This window comes from Anopheles coluzzii, chromosome 3 (genome assembly GCF_943734685.1).
Source record: "Anopheles coluzzii chromosome 3, AcolN3, whole genome shotgun sequence".
Classification (NCBI taxonomy): Eukaryota; Metazoa; Arthropoda; class Insecta; order Diptera; family Culicidae; genus Anopheles; species Anopheles coluzzii.
The window spans coordinates 7471298-7495003 of record NC_064671.1 but is presented as its reverse complement, the minus strand read 5'-3'; the positions used below and the strand labels follow the sequence as shown (position 1 = coordinate 7495003).

General features: G+C 42.4%; 1 protein-coding gene across 4 annotated transcripts in view; it reads left to right on the top strand.

Annotated features, from left to right (window-relative positions):
• Positions 1–23706, top strand: part of LOC120957437 (histone-lysine N-methyltransferase PRDM16) — a 93538-nt gene that overhangs the window by 16396 nt on the left and 53436 nt on the right. The window contains exon 1 of one of the 4 annotated variants that reach the window (XM_040379648.2): positions 7044–8142. The exons of the other annotated variants lie outside the window; for them this stretch is intronic. The gene's annotated coding sequence lies outside the window, so the exon portion shown is untranslated. Of the gene's footprint in view, positions 1–7043; positions 8143–23706 lie in introns of those variants that run through there. 4 annotated transcript variants of the gene reach the window in all.

Genomic DNA, 23706 nt, shown 5'->3' with positions numbered 1-23706 from the left:
TGTGTGAAAGGTTTTGCGGTACGTCATCGTTGGCAGGAGACCGTAGGTCGTAGGCACAACTTTAGATTCGAAACTTTGTTCATTCTCTCGTAGACTTTTATTTTCTTGCTCGGCCGGTAAACGATGTTGAGCAATTTTTCGGGAAAAACTTGAGTTTTTATTCCGACCTTTGTTTGGTTTGCTCGCTATTTTTGGGGCGGCACGTCGCGTGTCGCTTGCGTGGCAGGACAGCGTGATCGTTTGGAAAGTTTGCCGAATCCTCCATGCAGGTTGAATGAATGCATGCTGCTTCATATGTAAAGAAAAAAAAAATACATTCACTGGAATCGAAATTCAATCATAAGCATGTTGAATGGGGCTTGCAGGTCGTTCATTGATACGTAAAAATCTGTTACAAGATTAGTATTTACTTTGGCAGTGATTGGTACGGGTCTAAAAATAAAACCCAGCGTTGGGAGCCTAAAACGATGATGTATGCTTTTGATTTTGTTTCGACGTTGGGACGTTGCAATGGGGGAGGTAATGGAAAAGATCTGCCGCGCAAACCTTATTTCAGTCACATACTTTGAAGGTTTTGTGAGGAGCGAAATAAAATAGAAAATTTTGTGCTCAACCAATGGATGGAAATCGGAAATTCCTTCCCTAATTTAGCTGTCTTTCAAGAGTCAAGCAAATGGAGTCTTACGGTTCAGTTGAGCTCGCTTCCTTGTACGGGCTCTTCAGAAGTTTTCTATGGGAATAGGCATAAAGTGGTTATTTTGGGAGAGTAGCTGCTTCCTGATCAAGAACAAATTGGGGCAAATTTGGAGCAAATTTGAAGCGTTTTGTGCTTGTTTGGGAGCAGGTGACTATCACAATCAAGGATGCAAATACTTTGTTGCGAGGCAAAGGAAATATTTCTCAACAAGCGTTGTTTGCATCGAATTTGAGTTAAATTTTACAAGATTGTCGTATTCCAACCTTTATGAGAACATCATTGAAGCTCTTCAAACTAACTTAACGCAAAATGTTATCAGATATATCGTTCAGTCACTGTTTGCACACCTCACCAGCACTGGAACAGGTATGATTCGTCGTTGGCAGCATATGTCCACAGCGCCTATCCACGACTTCCACAACTTTATCAAAACAGTTTATCATTGTCGTGTAACCAAACGGCTTGCGTTTAGGTAATTATGGGCTAAAAAAATATTCTTATCTTCGGTTATTAATTTCAAATCCTCGTTCTATCAATGTCAATTGCGCAGAGCGACGGCACCATGACCAGGGGTTTATGCGGTGGTGTGGCATCTCTCACTCTTGGAACCGATCCAGGGAACGACTACAGGCCCGCTCGTACCTTATCAGACATTGGGGAAGCGTTAGGAATCCAAAATACCTCCAATCAAGCTCGCCAAAAAACCCAACTCTCTAAAAGCGTGAATAAAAAACCCCGAAACCGGAGATAATGCTAATCCCCTGCGCTTTCGGACTGTGAGGCTCCTCTGCTACGAAGGCAGGGGTGTATTCTCACGTGATATATCGATAGACTGTTCGAGGAGTGAGTTTGTGTTTTGGTCATACGCATTGTCGATTGATGTTTATAGTTACCTTTGGGTTGGCGAGCGTTGTCCGACGGTCTTTTGAGTGCTCCGACAAGTGAGTTGGATTAAGTGATTTGTCACCATAAATGTGCCACTTCGCTGGCACTCCACGTATCATGGCGGATCATGTCAGAGAGTTTCGGGTAGCCCGGGCTCGGTAGCCATCGAACGAATGGGCGATACCCATGGTGCTTGTCTTACAGCGTGAGTACAAATTGAGTAATCGCTGGAGAGCTCAAATTGGAGATAAAATGTAGCCTTTGTTCGGAAGAGATTTTAGGTAGCACTCGTTGTGATTGATTTGCTATCAGCAGTTTTGGTTAGATTGCTAATCGTTTCGATTTATTTGAATTCTTAGAAATGGGAGAACAAATTCAGTGGCAGCAATGATCATGGAGCTATATTTGTAGCCATTGACTAAAAAGAAACATCATTCGTCTGGTGATGCGAATCATCTTAATTGGTCATCTTAATGATGTAAATGCCGAACCAACCAAGTCACAAATGCAGTACATTGTTATCACTCAATCTTCCTGCTTCCAACACAAACCACTTACCCAACATCTAGAGATAGGATTACGTCGTTGAGCTCGCGTGATTTGCAAAGCCTGGCGTCATTGATTGAAGCTTGTTTTTCGATTACCCTTTATCTCCTTTTCTCTCTCACTCTATCGCGATCGTTCGTCCGAAGTACAACTGCAATTCACGCAATAGCGGCACAAGTTTGCAATAGTCACAATCAACGACGGTGTCCACGGTGAACTACCGCCAGTGAACCAATCAATTAGTGGGCAATTAAAATGTCATTTTTGCAGCCCTCGGTGTCGCTATCGCTTATCGTAATCCCATCATCGCGGGCCTCGAATCGAGTTGATCTTCCTTATCGCGGGAAACGGTTGCTGCCGGAGTCCACCCGGGTTTGCTTGTTGCAGCTTTTGTGAAAGGGTGAGCGGTGGAGCCATATCTAGGGGAGGCATGTTTGAGATCTTACTATCTCTGAACGCATGTGATTGATGACTACCGTATTATCTTCATAAGGATGACAAAGGTGCACATTATATAAGATTGTTAAGAAATATCAATGTAGTTATTGATATTTGGAAGGTGTAATATTTCATATTTTATTTAACTTAATCAATTATAGGACTTTAGTTAACTTGAAACACAACATTGAATTTGAAGTCTTGAGTGTTGAAATAGATTTTTGAAAACTCCAGCGACATTCTTTTCCATTCCGAAAAACAACTCTTAACTAATTTGTGACATTCACGCAAAAGCAACACCGTCTCATGCGTAATGAGAGAATTCGTATTCAAAAGCAGCTCCCAAGCAAAAGAATTTCTTGCTTAGAAACCTTACTAGATCCTTATCATCCGTTTCCATCATCCGCCACTCGCTAGTTTGGGTTGGGTAACGAAAAAAAGGGTCAACTATGACTAAAACAGAAAGGGAAAGCGGGTAACAGCAACAACTGACAATTGCTGCTCGTGAGATTGCCGTACGTAGGCGCTTTTAAGGTAACAATTTGTGTTCTTAATTTAATAAGTGAGCCTGATTTCTAACGGAAATTATTCAATTGCGCTCGAAGCAAAAGTGTTTCTTGCCCTAAGTACGTTTGGTGCGTGTGCTTTGATTACATTGCTGGATTCCGTTGTTATATTTTGGATGGTTGATGAATTTCGTCTAAGAACGATGATTTAATGCACAGGTTGACCCGAGAGGTTGGGCGGAGTAATAAAAACGCAAATACACAGTACTTCTTAGTTATTCGAAGTCTGGGTGTTGAGTGTGCAAAATTATGATAATGTTCACGCAACTCAAATTCCTGTATTTATCAGAGCGATTGCATCGATTCTGAGGTTTTGAATGTTTTGTAAGGCTGGTTTTGGAATTTGTAGAAGGACGCCCGTGGTATACTAATTACAATCAAAATTCCTGAATTGCTTCACTAAATGCTAAGCAATTGCATGAGCTTCTATGGTGAAGAAGCGAAGTTAGAAAGTAAGTAAAGATAACACAACAAAAGGTATAAAACCTTGTGTCTGGAGTAACAAAAATGACTTGAAGAAATGAAAACAATCGATCGAAATAAAATGTTTAGAAAACTTTTCCAATTAAAGGTGAAACTGTTTCAAATACATGAGGGGTCATGTTGATACTTTTCTTTTAATATATCTAACCCTCGCCATGTTAGCGTGCACCGAGGGTGAATCCGAGCACTGAACAAGTGTTGAACAGGCTGGTAATGGATGTCAATTATCACCCACCATCAACACCAACCCAAAACATCGACCAAATGTAGCCTGGAACGGATGGGATGGTTGGCAGATAATTGAATGTTATCCTTCATGACACAATCTGGCGAGGGATCTTCCCTCTTTTTATTGCAGGGAGAGTTGAGAGTTCGTGTCTACCGTGAACAGATATGAATTGTTCGAGCTATTAAGCACACGTAAGGTCATGTGTTTTTGATGTTATAATAGAGTGTTAAAAGGGTGATTTACAATAGCTACCGAGAATAAGAGCTACCGAGAAAAAGTGTCCAAATAAGAATGAGGTCATTTTTATTTCTTTTCAACTGACACAACCTAGTTTCCGTTAATCTTGAAGCGAAAGTGAGTGAGTTCATCATCATATTACCAGAATTATATGCAGCGCGCGTGTACAAATTTGCATCTTGAAAAGCGATTACAGACAAACAGAGGTGGACGTAGATTTGCTTTGTGTAACTGCCCAGAACAACGGCACGATGAGCTAAGAGCGGGCACGCACACCGGCATGAAATCTTCCTTCCTTGCCGTGCCAGCTGTCGTACACAAACCGTACGCTTTAAACGGCTTCTTCCTGGCAAACGGCGCCACCAGCAACGAGTTCCTTTTCACCTCTCCAACACAACGCACAATGAAGTGCCTCCTTATGCTTCAAGGTGGAGTTTTTTTTTCATGTTCAATTCCGAGTTGATGTCTCAATTTGGTCGAGAAGACGGCAGACTACGGTCTGCAAATGCATCCGTTAGTGCGGTGCGTTCGGTGTGGAAAGGGAAGTTGTTAATCATATGACACCGGAGCCCTCATCCATGCCCTCCGCGGTAAAACGAGGTGATGGTCGGCCGATGTGATGAGGCGGATACTTGCCAGAACACACAGACAGGAAGAGGGAGTGTACCGGGAGTTGTAGGGGCTCGTACGAATGAGTAAGAGATTTTTATCTTTCAGCAGCACCTGGCTAGACATTGAGGTAACAGCGGGTCGTTGCGTTGCATTGATTTTACCCCTCGAGTCGGTGGACGCGTGTGCAGTTTGATTAATGCGGAGACGCGTACATCCAGCCGCCGATGATGTGTGCGCCGGGCGACTGTTGTCTGGGCGTTTGTTGCAAAAACGAGATTGACCTTGATCTGGTTTCGCGATACGTCATGCGCTATTGTGAAAGGTTGAGGAGTAGTTTTACTTCTGAGTGTGTGTGAGAGAGAGAGAGGGGGAACAAATCATCGATATGTTTGGTAGTCGGTTATCGAACTTCAATGGGTTGTGTTATAAAATACACTTATACATCGTTATCATCCTATGGGTTGATCGTTCCGGCTCGTGTTATCATGTCCATTAAATGGCTGTGCAAACCGAAAGTTTAGATCTTCCTCTCCTTTGCAGAACTCTTTCCTCAAAAAGATACCACCAGAAGCGCCAAAAGTTACATTTATGGGAGTCCCACGGGAATCCATCCCTCAAGATAACGATTTGGGGAGCGCACTTTCCACCATGGCCAAAGCAGCCCCAACAGAGAATCGCAACCGATTATGATTACGATGCTTTTTTATATGACTGCAGCTATGATGAGTTTATGACTTCCGCGGAACCCTGAGGTGTCACTACCCACCGAATATGGTTCCGATGCGCTACTGTCACTCTAAACATGGGGACCCCATAGCGAGAGATACTGTCGCAACTGTAGGGAGAATAAAGTTTTATTGCACTTCTGATATCTCTCCTTACCATTACTTTTTTTTTGGTGGTCGATTTGCGCAGATTGTGTGTAGAAGTGAAGGGTTCTTCGGAATGATAGACGTTGATGACGCCTTATCCCGAATGATTGACCGTGGCCGGCGGACAAGCTATACAGTGGTGAGCTTCATTTTTGTAATATCGTTACGATAGGTTCGCTGATAGATAATCGGTTTGTTACTAATAGGCTGTAAAATGGCATTGATAGCGAATGATTGTTGCTGCTGCTGGTTGCACCAACCGCATCACTTTGCTGCTACCGTTTCTGAGACAAAGATTTCCGTGCAAAGGGCATCTGGCTGGAGATATTGCGATTGTTACAATCGTTTAATGATTGCAGGTGAAAAATACTTCCAAAACGGTAGCAGTGGCGTATCACGTTTGGGGAACAACTCAGATTATGCAATTTAATGAATGTGTGTCATGCAAGAGCTGTTAAAATAATTGATGCACTAGACATATAAGAAAGAGAGGAAAACTTATGATGGTGAGTGATTATTTACAGATTTTTGTAATCAACTCTCCAGAAATTGGAAAACGAAGTTACTAGTCCACCAATACGGTACAAGCATGCGCCTGACGCACAGGAAAAGCCGGCTTTATCTGTCGTACAGCGGGCCAAACTGACAAGATTTATTGTCGCATCAGTCATTTCACTAAGTCCGCGACCCAGCCTAACCAGACACGATGCTATAAAACGGTCAATGCGTATGAAGCAGCAACGGCGAGAAGGGGTCAATAAAAATCCTATCGCTATCATATCCCCGACCAAAGGAGGGGATCATTTTGCTGCCGTTTATCTTGGAGGGCGAGGTTACATACGCCTGGAAACGGTTCTTTTTTGTGGTATTCAAATCGAGCCGTAATCGAAGCTTCTAGGTGTGTTTTATGACTATTTTGTAAGTGTAGAAAAGATGTATCTAAAAATATAAGTTTAAATGACCTAAAAGACTTAAATAATAAAAAGACATGCTGTCCAGTGCTGTCTTGTTGGACATAAATCTTCATTGATCTTTGCTCAAACTAAATGATAGTGACCTAAACGATCCTCATCACCAGATCAAACAAAAAAGCTATCTCACTCTTTAGCCCATCAATAAATGTTTATCAGTCGAGCAGTTTTGTTTGATCGGCTTCTGCGACTTCTTCAAACATACCATGCCGCCAGGGATGTGTCACGATTACACGTGTTATTATTATGTCTTTGCGTCGCATGCTCATCATTATTATCTCTTGGTATTATCTCTTCTTTTTTTCGACACCGGAACGCAGAATATTTGTCCACATACGTGTGTAATGATGTTGATAAGCCAATACCCCCACACGACCCTTAGGAAGGGAGCTCCGGTGAGGTGAAATCGATAAGGGAAGACTCACGCCCCACTCTGCTGTGAAGAGGTATGGATACGATTGAAGAACAGTTTTTTGGAGGTTTTGTCGGTGGATGTCGCCGGTGGAGGCTAGAGACGGTGGGTTATTATCATTTAATTCGAGCTCAAATTCGGGACGACCCCCTGTGGGACTGCGAACATGGTTTAGCTTCGGTAGGTAGAGGTCTAGATTAGTCGATTCCCTATTGGACCGTTCAGTCAGTGTGGAGTCGGACGGTAGCGCGGAACACGAATTTCGCGCCTTCTGTGACGCGCGCGTGCTTGTGCATTGTGAAGTTAAGCTCGGATTGTGTGTACGTGGTTTTTTTTGGACTACCACTCAACTACTCGAATCGATTGCTTCGCATACAGAGTGTGCAGCTGATCAATTCTTTTCTGGAGTATAATCGTGCACGTGTAACCGTTTTGCGACGAGAGCGAACACCGAACGAATCACAATACAGCGTGTAGTGTCTTTATTGAAATCTTTAACCGATTGTGGCCGAAACTGAATCGAATACTTGATGACAGTTAAATACGCCAACATTATTAACTGCAATAACGAACGAATAAGTCCTTTCCGGACACAAAGAAAGACAAAACAAGTTGTGTGGAGAGAGTTGCGCGCACACAAAACAGTGCACACAACCCCTTGGTGGGTTGTAATTGTGATTTCAACATCAAAACAAGCTCGATCAGCTTGTGCGGCAGTAGCGTGAGCTGAACTCCGTACCATCGTGCCGTGATTGTTGCTGCTGAAGAGGAGCAAATTTTCGAGTTGCATGTTTAAGGAAGCGTCAACCGTATGCCGACGGATCGAGTACGGCACGAGGTCGTCTATTTGGTTCGAAACTGTTTGCAGCATTGTTATTTTGTGTTCTAATTGCCGTGCGACGAGGTTTGTAATGGTTGGTGAAGTGGTTTGCCAGTTCCGCTCTTGCCTCCGATAGGAAGGACTACAGATTGTGTGTGTGTGTTTTTTTTTGCCAACCCCACCGAACAGCTTAGATTGGTTCCGAAGCATAAGGATTGAATAGAGTTGGTGGAGTGGATGTTGATTCGGTTGATGCGGAACAAACGAGTAGAGCATATTGAGATGCATTTCGTTTCCGGGTTTGTGGCCGATGTGTTGTGTTCGAGTGGTTTGTAGACAATATTAATTTTCTGGCTTGGCGTGTAAAATACAAGGTGCGTTAGCGATTTTAGATCATTTAAATTAAAGTTGTTTTCAATCAGTGCTAGTAAAAAAACTAAATTTGAATATGGTACATGACCATTTAAGATGTGATTGATATCTGTTTATAGAAATGCAATCAAATTCAGTAAAATTTACCAAATTATATTAGTACAAGCAGATGTGGATTTACCTTCAACCTCTGTAAAATGCCTGATAATCACTTTTGATCTGGTCACAATATAGAGTTGAAGTGTTACATATTCTTCTACTTTCAGTATGCATTCTTCGCATGCCCTTTAAAAAGTCCCACAAAACGTTCAATCGCTCAGCTTTGGGAAACCGTCCATACAGTCACCCTTAAATTCTGAACTCTTGCTCGCTGTTCACTTACCTATAATTATAATTTCGAGTGATACGGTGAGCGATAAAACGGTTCCATCAAGACAAAAGAAAATTCGTTAGCTCTTTCGGAGGAAAAAAGACCTGCAAGATAACCATCACACACGGAGGGGGGAAATCAGTGAGCAAAAAGAAAGGGTAGTTTCCAACCCGCTCCCCGATCGGTGCGATAGGGAACGATCGAAAATATGCACGCAATGGGATTATGAGATTTTCATTCGCAGCCCCGAGATGAAGGTTGTCGCATATGAAGTGGGTGATGTGGCTGGTTGTGTGGTTTTTGCGGGACTTGTAAATGCATTAAAATGAGTGTGCCACACCGTTAAGTGGAAGGTGGCTGCTGCTGCTGCGGTTTCTATTGATTCAACAGTAGCTGCAGTTGGTCGGTTGGGACGAAGGAGTGCGAACAACGGGCTGAAGTGGACGACAGTTCTTGAAACGGGCAGAATTGGATCAGCTGTTTGAGTTTATTGTTTCAAGGACATGCTTAGAGATGCAAGCCGGCCAGAGTGCTGCCACCGAATGAGGAGGGCTTTCATTTGGGCGAGGAAGTAGCGTGTTTTGGCGCGAAACTGCTGCTTTTCATTTTACAGCTTTGAAGACGAGGCGAAGATTTCGTTTAATTGCTGGTTCCTCGTCTATTTCAACATTCAATGATCCGTTCCTCTTGCGTAGCCTCAAAGCGTAATGATTACTCGCAAGGCGTGATTTTTTGTTGCTGCATCCTTTCATAAAGTTCTTTGCTTTAGAGGGGAATCTTACAAATAAACGCTAGAGGTCCTTTTCCTTTTCCGACATGAACACCGTACAATATCTGACAGTCAATTTCTTCCCCGAACCTGGGAGGGATGGAACATTTCGGTGAGAACTAGAAGCTCTCTTGCGCCCTCCCCATGTACTGTGCGAGACTAGCCCGGTCGGCTAAACACTATAATTAACTCCGTCAGGGGTCGCTATAGTTTAAAGAAGTCAGCTTGTTGGAACATTTCCCGATACACGCAGGCACCGCCGCCTACCCTTTTCTTCGCGAACCGTTTTTCTATTGCAGTGACGATGCCGACGGAAACAGAAGTAAAGGGGAGAATCGCTTCGGCAGCATGGAACCTTTGCAATATCAGTTTTGTGCGTCGTTTCGCATGGTTCAGCTGACACGGGAAGACAGTGGCTGCTATGCTTGAGCATTACCCAGGAACTTGGGAGGAAGTTTTTCGTTGAGAATAACAAAGGAATTTCCTACCCGGGGAAGTGGAAGTCAATTTGTCAGCGGAAGTAGCACCGGTGATGGATGTAAAATGCGAGATAAAACATATGTAGTGAGGTTGTATGTGTGATGATGACTTTTTTCTTTTAGGAATCGACAAAAAGGATGGTTAGTTTCCACACCATAACAAGATGCTTTTGTTGAATTATGAATACTTTGAGTTTATTCACGACCAACCTAGGGGTGTTTTTTTGAGGAGATGTTTAGTACAATCCGGTTCGAAGGACCAAAAACTGTGGTTAATTTGTGTCAGACATTTTTTGTGTAAAAATCTGATTTGCTAGAAATGTTGCTGTTATCACTTGATCTGTCACAACTAAGGAGCAATAAAAGTGACTAGAATTGGACTGTGATAAACATGCGTGCTAGATAAAATCGTGATAATAATTCAATTTATCAATAATGAACTGCCATGCAATCAGCCGTTAACTTAAAGCACGGTCTGCGATGGTTCGGTGGACAAAAGTGACAGACGAAATTTACAACTTGTGTCGATCATTAGCCATAGGGTCAGGAAGCTACTAACGACCCCAAAACCAACAGTTTGCTTCAGATTCATCGCCTTACTGGTAGGAGGTAAACAGCAGCAAGTTCCACTAAATCATAAACGATCGTATCATGCTTGGGATGGAGTCGCATTGGGGTCTAAAACTAAAAGAAAAAACGTAGGGGTCTATTCAACAGTTCGACGGTAACCGAATTAAAGAATCACCGCCTCCGAAGAGAGGTGTAGAAATGGAGCTATAAAGGTGTAGAGTGTTCGATGAGAAATGGCCATCATTGCTGCGTAGGGCGCTGTGTTGTGCGAAAGGAAGCTCGTTTGCGCGATAATTAAGACACAGTGAAGGAACTTTCCGAACCTCGCCCCCAATCGTTCCCGCCCATGCGAACGTGCTTAATAGACCACCACCACCCAGTAGTGTACATCTCGTTAAGGGCTAAAACGGTGGGTTCTCAAAATTGACTCATACCTTCCCGCTCGTAAAACATTATGCCATTAATGGGGTAAAAAACTGAAGGGGAAAAGTGGGAGGATTTGATCAGGTTTGTGTGGTTTAGTTAAAAGCAGTTCGCGCTCGCTGTTGTGTACCGTGCGTTGTTTGCATAATACGCACACAAAACAGTAGCGAAATGATACGCCACCACTGGTAATGAAGCGAAAAGATATCGGTGCGATGTAAATATTCACGCATTCCGTTCGTTTTTACTGAAGAGAGAAGGGGGATGAAAGCTTACAAGGCTAATAAAACCTGTGGTCAAGAATTATGGTAAGCCAAAGCGCCATCAGTTTCCACGGCACACTTTTTTGGCTGGGCTGTGTGTGTTTTGGCCAAAAAATTATGTGACCATAGACTGTTTTGAAGTCATTAAACGCAATACCTTTAGTGTGAGCCATGGCACGATCGGTGTGGCCCCGGCGGTGGTGGTTAGTTTTATGGGTTCTTGTTCCCTGGAATGAAATAAAAAACAGCATGCCGTATCCAAGAATCATTAGCATGGATTCGGAATCAGTTGGTGGATTGGATTTATTTTATTTGGATACTTTGGTTAGTGAGACGCCGCTACTTGCAACATGTAGGGTTAGTTTGAGAGTATTATTTACTATATCGAATAGAATTTCATTGTTATGATGGTTGTGGTGTGTGTGTAAACATTGCAATTACTTCTTATATGGAAAATATGAAAAGGAAATGTTGTACAGCGTTATCGAGGTGTAATCAAATGTTGGCTTAGATTTTGAGAAAAGAAGCGGAAGAATGCAATTAAAAGGGAGTTGTTTATGGGCATCATTAAAGGAAGCAAAGGTTAAGATTATTTTATAAGTAAATAGAAAATAGGCACTACATTGTATGTATCCTTTGCAAATAAAAAATAGTGTTAGTGATTAATTGTTAAAATTATTTAGCGACTTTTGATACATTGTCACCCTACAGTGCAATGTCCTCGCTGAATGATGATGAATCCATCCTTTCGTCATGGTACAGCTCTTCCAAAAGGATAAATCTGTACCTTTTTGCGGTCAGCAAACCTCTCTCTCTCTCTCTCTTTTTCATTCATTTTATTCCATACTTCTTCAGCAGACTACGCTCGTGTCAAAGCGCAATCGAGCCCGGGTGTCCTAAAACCGGATGGCGAAAAGCGTAACGAATTTGCTGCCATGATCCGGCGCCAAGTGCACTAATGGATTCCACTAGAGGTGTGCGAGCCACCCCGAGCCACACTTGCTCAGCCTTTTAAAGTGCCCGCCACCGTTAGTCAGTCAGATATGATAATACAAACTTCCTTCCGTGACCGCCGTCCATCGGCCATCGAGGGGTTCTAGCCGCGGGAAATGAGCTGGCAGAAACGGGCATCGGGTAAATCGGCGCAATGGAGTGGTTGATTTTTCACGGGCGTTTCAAGCGAATTTTACAACCACTTTCGACCGTTTTAGAAATTGACTCTTGTGAGGGCGAAGGAGGCGAAACCGCCCTGCTTTTCTCTCCCTCTGTTCGATATACGGTCCGCGTGGATGGGGGAGAAGGAAATTAAGAAAGGAAAAATAAATTACTCCGCTAAACTGCGTACGGTCACGTGACCGTATCACGTATAGCACTTTTTCCACTTGCCACCGTCCGTCCAAACAGTGTGGGTTCGTGTCTGATTTTGGGGATGTTCTTTTTTGATCACACGATTAATGCGTGGGGGAAAAAAGGGTGCTTTGGCAACCGTTGACAAAGGGTGTATGCAGGCTGGCTGGAGAGAGCAGGAAGGCAAGGTTGATGGAAAGGTTTAAATGTGGCGTGTCTTTGTGCTGTGGGACTTTCCTTCCAACAAACGAACTTTCTCCAGATGTAACCGGGACTTATTGGTATTATTTTTAGGGAGAAGAAATTGAATCAGAATTAGAAAGACAATTAGCGCTTGAAAGTAAATAAATCAATTAAAGCTAAACATGACTCTATTACTCTTAGTACTACTGTCACATTGAAATGATAATTCAAGAATAAGTATCACCTATGTGTAAGAGTAATTCATAGACCTATACCCGATTAATATACGTATTCTTGCATTGTATTCGTACTTCTCAATAGCTCTTTTTGCATTTCTTTTAACATTCTCATGTAACATCGAATGGTTCAATGGCATTTTGACAAACATATTATAATGAAAGTTTACAATTGAACCGATAATGCATCATTATGTACTTGTACAATGTATTATTTTAGTCCTTTCGAGATTAATTCAATGTTTCTAATTGGTTTTTAGACGTGTTTTTTTATTTTGAATTATAGATTGGTTCACTCTGTACGAAGAAGTATGTTTCTATTGCTTTTTATTACAAAAAATCCATTCACCTATTGGTGCAACCGTGAGAAGGTTCACAAAAGAAAGGATATTTTTGAAGTTCTCTTAAAGAAACTCAGATCTAAAAATTCTTACAGCAAAACTCTACACCGCTGAAATAAACAATCGATCGTTTTTGCTGATTTCAGTACCAGCCCTCTTTTAAACCGTGCGAAACATCAATTGTGCAGTAATGTTGCTGGGAATCAATTAGGAATGCAATTCTATTTTGCATACCACCAGTGGAGGAATGTCTCAAGAAATGTGTGCAAACGTTCGAGTAGACTTGTCAAGAGGGTAGTTTTGACGTGTGTTTCGTACGTCCATTGTGACATTGTTACTCGGGGCGTTCTTTTTGACCTTCTCCAAAAATTGGAAACATTTTGTTCCCTTCAACTGCTTGATGCCGAAGGTCGCGAAAAGCGCTGACGTACTTTTCCACAATCAATGCAATACATGGGATACAGTGTTTCAATCGGTAGGCCAATGCTTTTCGACACAATGATTACAGGAAAAACAACGCATATTGTGCAGCACAATCGAATGCTGGGGTATGGTATGTAGCCTTAACCTACAAACAAAGTCGCAGTATACACACACACGACCACCTCCTTGTTCCGATGTCTGAAGGATATTGAGAAACGCATGCTCAATCAAATAATGGCGGTAATGTCGATGTTGGTATGCAAGAACATATGTACCGTGAGACGTTCCGGTGACTCGAGCGCACCATCCAGACAGATGTCGTTCAAATCGTAGCGTTGAGCACGGAGGGAGGAATCCCTCAATTCCTCGGGACAATTCTCGAGGATACTCTCTGCGAGTCCAACATGGGCATGGAAAAGCATCTTTGTTTTCGGTTTCACTCAAAGATCTAAATAAGGTATTTAGGGGAGGTCCAAAACCGACTCACAATCGGTACCACGATCTGCAGTAATGGGCAAACCCAGCTCCATTGCCGTGACTGATTGACTGACGAGCAATACAAGAAGCTCTTTTCAGATGCAACTACCACACTGCTCCCAACATTAGGGGTGAGTGTATTTCAAAAAGGCAAAACAAGGGCGAAAAAACAACGATAAAGTGTGTATCCGCGGGAATGAGCAGAAGTCTACCCTTGGCAAGAATTCTCGGCCACACTCATTTGCTGTGTCCTTGAGGTTCCATGACGGGTGGTGGTGGTGCATTTGATACTTTACGCCGAGGCGTTTCTGAAAACTCCGGTAAACGCGGGGCTTTTGAGATGCATTATGTGCGCGATCCTGGCTTGGAGGCGGAGGCGATCTTCTCGAGTGCAGCGTGCTCCGAATGGCAGTCAGTTGTAAGGACAATTAGACCGAGGGCAGCACCGGAAGAAAGGTGTGTGGCGTATCGGTGCCTTCTGCCAGGAGGTTGCTGCTGGCGTGGTCTTGGAAGAACGGTTTGTGTGTATGTGTTGTTGTAAAAGATTCCAGTTTCCCCTCACGGCAAAGGTGAGCGGAAGTGCTTGTCGGTTTCGAGGAGGATTGTTTTCTTGCTCTTGGTTGGTTTGTTGTTTGAAGCATGCGGAATGTTCTGAGGGCTGGACGAAGATAAAGTCGTCGAAGATTTGTGTTAACTTACTGCAGCTCCAGATGCTTCAGCAGCTCTACTAGACATCACGATTCATCACATCATTTAGCAACGAACTTCTGCACCTTGTCAATTGTCTATCCTGCATATTTCATTGGACGTGATGTCTTTCTGTGTTTTTATTTGATAGTTTTGTCCTTGTCTTGAGTTTTTTTCCTCTTCAAACAAAACGTGTAAGAGTGCGAGCAGGCGAAAAACTACGAAACAGAGCACCAGCGGGCTTCTCCGTGCAGTAATTATAATCGAGGAATAATAGAATTCGAGGGAAGGAGAGCAGTAGCAGAACATGATAGGGGGAAAAAGAGTCGATGATGATCACGAGCCACCTTGGCAACGAGTTTCGCCGAGGACTTTACCCGCTGCAGCCGGACTCCGGACCGGAAGTGAGGCCTTGATGCGCGCAAAAACGACACAGCACATTTTCTTCCCGCTTTGACGACACGTGAAGAATGTGTATGTCTGTATGTGTTAGGCTTGTTGTTCGTGTGTTTTATCGTCAGGAGCATGTTGATGGCGTGCACTGGAAAATTGTCCTGAGCGAAGGGGCTTTTAACGGGACGCGTAAAGTTAAACCTATCAATCTCTTGAGCGACGGTTATTGCCATTGTTCATCGCTGGAGGCAGACTGGTGGTTAAGAGCATGTAGGCTGAAGAATTGGCTTTAGTTTTACTTTTTCTTGCTATGGTTTAAATGAAACTAGCTGGTATCTTCTTTCTACCAACACCTTCAGAAAAATCAATAGCTAACATGTCTTCCCGTCTATACAAGTGTGAGCAGTGTCGAAGCAATTAATTTTATCGTTTGATCGCCACAATCCTTTCCCGATAAGAACACCATTAAGAAGATTTCATAATAAAGATATCTTTTTGGGAAGGGCATTAACCCATGTTTGAGCTATCCTGTGTTCGTGCAGAACAATCACCTGTTAATTGAAAAGTAATTTATCATGTCTTTGTTATGGTATAAACAGTTGAGAGAATATATTGCAGGATGTGATTGTTATGGGGTTTCGTAAATCAGTCATCTCAAGAAAAGAAAGTAGGAAGATAGATCCAGGATAGCTCGTCGTAGTACATATGCGTGACAATCCTAAGATATTGTATAGTGGGGAAATTGATATTTGTCTTGCAACAAGGTCAAACGTTTCTTAGTATTGAGACAGGATTATCATCTCTTTGGCTTGTCCTTACAGAGTCTTCAAAGTACTTTCGTTTAATTTCAGTAAGTGTAAGAAAAAATCAATAACCATGCTATTGATTTGACTACAGCGTAATACATATTGTTTACTCAAGAACAACTACATAAATTCTGAAGAAGTATATGAACTTGAAGTACTTCGACGTTCTCACGATGACATCTTATTTAGCGACGGTCTCAGACCCTTCTGTTTCTCAACAAATTGAACTCCAATCAAACTCTTTGTTAACGTTACCTTGCTAAAATAAGCAGAACCATTACAAAAAGGGTTCGTTCATAACAATCCTTTCGTTCTGGGAATCGTCTGAAAGAATATTTTTGATGTCTTTTCTCAGTGTTTGTACCAAAAAATGCCAGTGAATCTGCACAGAAAAAAAATCGATTTATTCATCGAGAGGATCAGTATAAACCCCTCACGATGTCACAAGGGTCTCATCTAAAGATCAGTTGATTAACGAAAGAGAGAGGGTTCGAAGGAAGAACGTTTTTTTCCTCGATGTCGATATCAAATGAATATTGTGTCATGTCTTATTGATTTTATTAATGGGGTTTCCTTTTAATTTGTAGGTCAATGTGTGTTGAGGCTAGGGCAACAAACCGAGGTAGCATTAATTATGAGGCTATACCCTCAGTGATCCTTTGAACATTGTTAGCACAAACGAGCCGATGAGTCTACGAACTGAACTGATTCTCAGTTCAATATGATTAAGAATATAAATGGAATACAAATTTTGATTTAATTTAAGTTTAGATGTTTTGATCTTTGAGTTTAAGATTACAAAATATAAGGTATCGATGTAATATTACATCAAAACGTGATCTAATCTAAGCTCATTTTATTCTCTTGTTATTGCAGGTAAGACTCATCCTAAGACATCAAAGCGTCAAACTGCTATCTTTGCGAGAAAATGATAGACTGCTAGTTCGCTTATCATCTAATATCAGACACCACAAGCTGTGAGCCAAATGTATACTTCTGTTGCTGACGTGTGAAAAATTAGATAAAGTGTGTGAGTATCTTACAGACATATCGGGTGCCAAATCCTATTGAAACCACCACAGCAATCAAGAGATTGAATCTTCAAAGGCATAACGGAACCGTTTGATGTGTGGAACGTGTGAGAGATTCACACGTGGATGAAATGTCCACTCTAGAGGGACACTCTTACTCAAATATCAATTGACTGTACCTGATTGGTAGTATAACCTGTCAGCGCTATCACCCTGTCATTGCTCGGTATCCCACTATGTGCTGCAAACCCACAAAGCTCCCGCTGTTCACATATGTGACAGCGCGTGATTATAAATTCTTGATTGAAAATCAATCCGGCACAGTGTGAAGGGACACTTCAAAAAGCTTTCACGTATGGTCGACGTTGACCAACGGTGGGTGTGTGTATTTTTTTATTTATATTTTGTTTTCAGCTCTCATCAACACTCACATACTAGCTGTTGGTAGTTGCTTTGATGTGTAATCGGCATGCATGGTGATTGAAGTAGATGACGATTGGGCATCTCTGTCGTTTCTGGTTTGTCAATGGTTTGAACCAGATCAAGCACAAACCGTAACGATTTCGATTAACCATACCAACGCGCCTGAAAGATATGACACTTCATTTGTGCAATTCGACGTTAATGTCCTATCGAGGTGATGGCGGGTGTAAATTGAATGTGTTAAAGAGGAGAGAAAGTGTTGAATCACCTTTTGAAATGGCGTCTCGTACTAGCATGGTCGTTGAAGTAATTTCATACGAGCTCATCTATGACGTACGGTAAAAAATGTAATTAATTTTCCCAGCAAGCGGTCGTTTCTCTCGTCAGCCCAAATCACAGGACTGATAAATCTTGGTACCAGCGTCAGGTGTCATCATCAGTGCTTTCACAATTTTCTCTGGTGCGAAGATTATACGCCACCGCTCGACATCGATTAGCGTTGTTGGGATACTGTATTTAACGTCGGGTTCTGCGACAGCAAGCGGGAAAATGTTCCCTTTCTTTTACCAGCAATATTTTGCTCTGCTAAGCGTGCTGCTAGCATTCTCCGGTGTGGGTTAGCCACCTGTTTGCAACAGCTCGTCGACCTTCGGCTGTCGGGGCAAATTCATTATCATGTTGTTTCACAACTTTTACAGCTTCCCTGCGTGTTTTGTTTTTTTTCCACCCTGTGGGTTGAGTTGAGGTGCTGATGGCATGTAAGAAGCAAATCGTTAGATAATGCATTGTGAGGAGTAAGGAGGTAGAGATTACACGTCCTTGATATTTGCTGTGTTGAAGCTGACAAAAAGTGAAATAAAATTGCAAAATAGAATATAAATTGTTTATCATCATCCCACCGACGCTGAAGAGAGAGAGAGAGTGAGAGAAAGGTGTGAGATATGATGAAGGTTCAGTCCGCAACTAGGGCATAGATGAAAGATTCTGGGAGGAGTAGGACGACCCGTCAACTGTCAGAAACATACTTCTTCAGTCCCGACATAACCAAAGAAGTGCTATAAAAAGGAGCAACATTTTAAAACGACAGAGGATGTAACTGTTACAGTGTGTACAGGAATCACAATCCAGAAGAGCAAAAACTGTGAATGTTTTCTCCCTGGAACGAGTGAGGTGAAGGAAGATGGATTGTTAGAGCATATATTTTTCATAATGTTTTCCCCATTTTGTCATATTTTTTTGCTCCTAGCTGCGAGACAGTGGTGGTATGTGTTATTTTTGCTTGCAAACAGCGCTTCAGCAGAATTGTATTGTATTCGTGTTGGGATTTCTTTCTGCGAATCGTGAAAGAGATTAATTTTACGTCGCTACATACTTATCATACCTTTGTAGGAGGACACTTTACGACTTCCCTAGATTGGTTTGGGCAGTTGAATTAACCGAAATAAGGGAAAGGAGGAAAAGGAGAGCAAGCAAACTCAATTAATGATTAACAATGGTGAAAAACTGTCAGGATGACAAACAACGGTGGGCAAATTGTCATCGTCGTTCGGGGTTTCTTCTTGCTGCCGTGCGGCAAGATACTCGGGCTAGGTTTTGGGTAAACAATCAGCGTCCAACGCTTGTGGGGTTTTCCCGCTTTTCTTTACAGTTCCCTCGTATTCGAAGAACGCTGTCCCGGAGGTGCCGAGGAAATTGTCAAAAGGAAAGGATGATGCGGAGGCACATGGCAAAGACGTGGAGGTAGAATGTCAGAGTTTGTGTTTTTGTGGCGTTTGTGGTGTGATCCCCGGAACGAGCAGTTTGGTTAATTGTGGAACGCCTAGCAACCTTAACTTTTGGAGGAGGTGGTATTCTGTTATTGTTTCTAGTTTCCCATCCCTCTGTGTCTATCATGATCTTTTGCGGCCAGAAGGGAAGATGGCAAAGCTATGATTTTCCGTAAATATAGAAATAGGAAGCCATAGTGAGTGTGTTGTCTTGTTTGAGTACACTTCAACCAACAGTAGACGATTGGAGGGTGTCTTGAAACATCAGGTTTGTCTATCGTCCATAACAACTTGTTTTTGGTGTAGAATGCGGAAATATGCTGCGGAAGTTGTTTTAAATAGAAAACCAGCATCTTTCATCCTCTAGAGTCTCAGGCGTCTCTTTCTGTTGGGAGCAAGGATTGCACGTTTGTTGGGTGTCTGGTGAGGACAAAAACCATTTTACGAGAAAATAATAACATAATTTATCACGCAATAAATCATTCCGAAGATGTAATTGGGAGCTGGGAGATGGAGAGGAAAAGGACGGAATGAGGAGTTCTAAAGAAGATGGGATTTTGTGTTGATCACGAGAATGAAACTGTTAAAAAATCCTTTTCAAACAGGAGTAGCAGTGTGTTATGCAAGTATACATGAAGTTTGAGAACTGATGTGTTGAGAGAAGATGAATTGTATTTGAGACCATGTTCTCTATAAAACTTCCTTTAAACTTTCCTTAAAAAACTGCAGTTTATAAAAAAAATCATTCTACATAGCGATGGTATGAGATCATCTTTCGTCTTCCATTTTGCTTAACCGCAGATTTTTTGCATCTTCAAACACGCGGCACGTCAAAATTCATCTTAAAACTTGCCCGAGAGCTATTTACAGCCGCAGATGGCAGAAGCGTATCATGTCATGCGCATTGCACTGTGCCGTGTGCCGTTGCGGTTTGCCGTGCTGTTTGCTGGCAAAATTGCATTAATTTTTTATGACTCTGCCGTTCATGTTACGTTTCATTTTGACGGTCGCCATCACCGCAGTATTATCTTTGAGCGTTGGGCGCTCATCGTTTCATCAACGTTTTGTGCACTGTTTTTTTTTACCGCCTCGAACAGACGCTTTGATAAAATTCTGTGTTCTCTAACAAGGCATGAAAGAAAACGTTTGCTGTAAGCAATTTTCCTTAGCTAAGACTGTAAGACATGCTAAACTGTAATGTCCATGACATAAGCTGGCAAAGTGTGTTATCAGCTCTACACGATACGATAGGCCGGATTTTACGCTTCATCTTATGGTGTGCGCTTATTCGTTTCTGAGCGTTGTTCACACGCTCGACGCAGTGTATTTTTGTTGTTTTTTGTTCTTCGTCTATACATCACTAACAGGGCACATATATCAGCTACAGCTAATGATGTTTGGAATGAATGCACGACACAGTGGAAGCGTTGTTTGTTGTTGAATGACATTTGGTTCAGTTGCGCACTGAAGCAGGCCGGTTCTAATCTTCGACATTCGTCTCGGTGCTGCGGTTATGTTCTGTCATCATTGGAACGAATCACAAATTAATATTGGAGACGAGAATGGTAGTACTTGTTCCGTTCAAAGCAAACGGTAATTAAGCACAGGTGCGCAGAACAAATTGGCAATGATAAGAGTAATAGATTAAAGTGGCAGATTATGTACGGTTAAAGTTAGCAACTGAGTTTCCTTGGTCTCATTTATGGTATAAAATAACACTATAACAAAGATATACAGTACTTTGATGTCTCTATAATTAATAAAACTTGTAAACAAATACTCAAATTTCAAACAACAATGTTAAACAGTTTCAATTTAACTAGACATTAAACAACTTTACCCGCTCCCCTTGCGTTGTTTACCAGTTACTTTATTAGTCTACCGTTCTTCATCCTCTTTACCCGCATCATGTTAATATTTTTCCAAGCCTGTACCTTCGGACGCATAATGTCCATATTTACAGAAGCTCCCACCAGCCATAGGGTTAGCCTTTTCATGGCCGGCTGGATGATGCCTAGGCTTTTCCCGCCGTTGTGTTTGCCCAGCTCGATGCTCATTCCGGCTGGCGTAGATCAACTCTTGTCAATGGGCCACTGGTTAGTGGTGAAGTCATCCTACCGGACGAACCAGCAGCCCGAGATGGGATTGAATTTTAAATGATGTTTTATCATCCACTCGAGCGTGTTACACACGATGGACGTGTATTATTTTGCATGAGCAACCAATCAGTAGAGCGGTGGAATCCGTTTGCTTTATCTGCACCAGGGCGGCATGGATGGTTGGCTGCCTGGCGGGTCGACAGTACAGCAAACAGTGCCTGCCGGGCACTCTGTGAAAACGTGTGCAGCGGTGAATGTGTGCCAAAGCCGAATTGGTCGTTTCCAACTCGACCGTGAAATTGAGTTAAAAAACAGTCACAAAAGGATCATCTCTGGTGAAGAGAGGAGGAATGATTAAAAAATTATGATTAAATTTGTAGAGAAATGAATGAAAAAGGATAGCGCATCTGGGATGTTCCGTAGGAAGTTCCTGAGTGTGAAATATGTGACTTTTAGTGTAACTTATTTCTGGGTAAATTTATTGCTTTATCGACAAAGTCATTCGAAAATTTGCCTAAAACACGGAGTCAGAAAGATGGTTCAATAGGCAAACCATAATTTATTTATACGGAAGGATTTTTTGCATGCATTGCCCAGCTGTAAGAAGGGTGCTTTGGCAATGCAGACAAAATTATTATCTTACGAAATGCACTACGAGATCGTTTTCTTGGGTGAACAACGCAAATTTTCCCCTTCTACATGAAACAAGATAGATCACATTTTAATGTCTTGTTCACAGTAGCCCACCAAGGGACGCTAAACTCTTTCCGAATCTTTCTCTTTACCTTTTCATTAACCTACGAACGTGTCCCAATGCAGTGGAAACGGTCCTCAATACATACATTTGTCACCTTTTTATTCGACGTAGAGCATTATCAAACATATCGATAAATATGCAACCCATCGTAGATTCACGAAGGGTTTCGTACCAATAAATTGTGGATGCATTTGAAGCTAATAAATTTAAATACGCACGCTAACAAGGTTCCCTGCGGAGAGTGGAACCAAGGATGGATTTAACGCTCTACATGTAAATTCGTTTCGTAACACCTTCCATTATGCGTTTATGATGATGCTCGCGATGCTCATCGGAAAACGAACCGAAAGGAAAAAAAGGCGCAGGGAAGAAAAAAAAGTTGACAGAAAGGATTATCTATTTTCACACCGTTTCACCCTTCATCGCGTGCTTTAAACACATCGACAGCGAAGGGAAGCGCCCCTTCGGGGGAACCATCTTCCCGGGTCAATTCCGTGCGTGTAATGATCCCGATGGGTATAATACACTGTCACGACAAGGCGACCTTTTGGTTTGCATTTCTTTCCGTTTCGTACACTCTTTAATGGTAGTGCCGCGATAAAGAGTGTTACCTCCTGAGCCTCTTCATTGCTAAGCGTCCGTGAAACCGAGCCGTAGTTTGTGCGCTGTGTTGTTGTGCACTGTCTGTTTGCATTCTAATAGGCAGATTATCTTGCTACGCTTTCCGCGTTTGAAGTTACGGTACGCGGTGTGAAGGGGTTGCAAGAAAGCAGGTTGTGCTGGAATATGGTTTTGTTTGCGTGCTGTTTGTCGTGTGATGTTTGTTAAACGCTTACATTAGTGGTTGTTTGTGGGGAGCCTCTAGTGCCAGAAGGAAGTGCTATGGATGGTGCGTCGTTGACTAGTTTGTATGATAATATTATCCCTTCTGTGCTGCAGTGTTGTGCAGTTGGCACCGACGTTGTAATTTCACACCTTAATATTTGTGGTGTAATCACGGGAGTGTAATCGATTTACATAAGCCTGTATAACACGTTTGACAATTTGTAGTATAAAGAGAATTGTGACAGAAGCTTACAACCAGTCAATTACACCGATAATCCTTTTTATTTTGAATGTAGATGTGATATTTCGAATAAATGGGTCATTCGTAATGCTACATCAAACACAACTCCAAGGTCAATACAAATATTTGTGATGTGCTACTGTACGTGTTTCTTGGCAGGAAGCATTCAATGATCGTACATTATCAGTACAAGTAGCAACGAACTTGAGCATCAGGGGGTACACATTTCTTTTGATTGACGCAGATGGTTCGTCATCCTAGAAGTCTTGGGTTACACCGCGGACCGAAAAGGAGACAGCAACCTCATGTATAGCCATGCTGCGCAATCTATTCCAAGGGTGCGTCAAAGTACGGGCCCACCGATGACAATTCTACTACGTCAGCCGCCCCATGAGGTACAAGAAGGAAAAGTAACGCGATAGTACGAGATACATCGCATCGCAATCACAACTCACGGTCACGATAGAGGTCCAGCGTGTTATTTTGATATAAGGACCCTAACAAAGTTGTGTGCTTTTGTCGAGACGGCATGACGTCCGGCTACTGTTGAAGCAGCGTTGGCAGCGGGGAGTTGTCCTGTGGAGTTCGTTTCGGGAGAGCGCGGTGATGTACGTTGTGATGTTTCTGACGCTTCTCAAGAGCTCGGTTGGAGGTGAT